We start from the raw sequence: 1,768 nt of genomic DNA on the forward strand, positions 1-1,768 counted from the left end.
CGTATATATGGACATAGAAAAGAAAGACACCGAGGAAATTGGACTTAAAAATCTATAAAGATAAAGATAATAAATTTCATGCATACTGTAAACAGTGATTCCCCCCCAGCAAAATATAAGGTCAAAAACCATTGTTACATGTACAGTAGTCTACAACACTAGATAGTTATTGCTCCAGTGATCTAAGACTATAATTTGGGAGGATTGTACAATTAAGATTTGTTATTCAAATTGTATAATCTTTCCAAATTATAGTCCCAGTTTACTGGACAACACTAATTGGGTACTGAGAATGCAATGCACATGGAAACACGATCCTTTATTGTTAAAGAATTAAAATAATGTATCAACTAAAATAATTGAAGGTGCATTGGTCCACTATAGAAACACATATACAGCATTTTATATATTGCCCTTAGTAACTGACTTCATTTAAAACACATTTACTATTGTGTCAGCTTTTTGGAATTACCTCAACAACATATATATTATATTTGTATTTCTATACAAAATATATTCATCAAACTTCTAACAACAATATGAAAAGCAGTATTCGCCTGTTGTATTTTAATGTAGGCTGATAACAATAAGGTAAACTCACTGCTGAGTGAACAGAAAAGGCTCCAGGATTAATAAATCCTGGCTGTTAGCCTGGTCAGGAGCAGGCTAGTTGTTAGCCTGGCTATTAGCCTGGTCCTGATCAGGCTAGCTGTTAGCTTGACTGTTAGCCTGGTCAGGGGCAGGCTAGTTGTTAGCCTGGCTGTTAGCCTGGTCAGGAGCAGGCTAGCTGTTAGCCTGGCTATTAGCCTGGTCCTGATCAGGCTAGCTGTTAGCTTGACTGTTAGCCTGGTCAGGGGCAGGCTAGTTGTTAGCCTGGCTGTTAGCCTGGTCCTGACCAGGCTAGCTGTTAGCCTGGTTGTTAGCCTGGTCAGGAGCAGGCTAGCTGTAAATCTCCATGGTAACTTAGATGCCTCTGCTTTTGTGAAACTGAGTCATGGCTAAACTGGCTCTTTTAACCTCTTTTGTGTTTCACACTTGGTGTTTTTATTCTTACAGTATACGTGTAAGATATCTATATATATATATATATATATATATATATATATATATATATATATAAAGGAATTAGAATTGCACTGAAATTCTGGGCCAACAGGTCCACCAAAACAATGTTTAAATTAAAAATGTGTGTTTAATGTTTCAAATTAAAGCTACTAGGACAGCACTCAATTCTTTTTTGAGATTATCTTTTGGGCATTTTTAGGCTTTTTTTTGACAGGACAGCTGAAGACATGAAAGGGGGGAGAGAGGGGGCATGACATGCAACAAAAGGCTGCAGGTCTGAGTTGAACCTGGGCCCGCTGCGTTGAGGAGTAAGCCTACATAGTCTACATGGGCGCCCGCCCGCCCAGCTGAGCTACCCGGGTATATGCCAGCACTCCAATTCGATGATTAGTTATAGTATTGCTTCCATAATCAAACCCAGCTGTGTGTGAGTATTGTTTGTAATCGCCTCTGCACACGCTGAGGAGGGACGCCGTCCGACATGTCTGTTGTGTGGTAATTAACAATGAAATCGGAATGCTGTCCTAGCGTTATTAATTATTATTCACCCCTAGGATCCAGCCTCCGGCCTTCAGAGCCTTCTGAGGAGCTGCGTGAGTTGAGTTTGTCCTGTGCTATTTTTTAGGATAACATTACTGACACCCCCTATATAACTTTTGTTCTTCCTTTAACCCCCATGTTGTCCTCGGGTCAAATTGACCCA

General features: G+C 39.9%; 1 protein-coding gene across 1 annotated transcript in view; it reads left to right on the forward strand.

The window, feature by feature from the left end:
- The window catches only part of nlgn4xa (neuroligin 4 X-linked a), a 71,503-nt gene that overhangs the window by 13,997 nt on the left and 55,738 nt on the right, over positions 1–1,768 (forward strand). The window lies entirely within an intron of this gene.

Source organism: Etheostoma spectabile, chromosome 24 (assembly GCF_008692095.1).
Source record: "Etheostoma spectabile isolate EspeVRDwgs_2016 chromosome 24, UIUC_Espe_1.0, whole genome shotgun sequence".
Classification (NCBI taxonomy): Eukaryota; Metazoa; Chordata; class Actinopteri; order Perciformes; family Percidae; genus Etheostoma; species Etheostoma spectabile.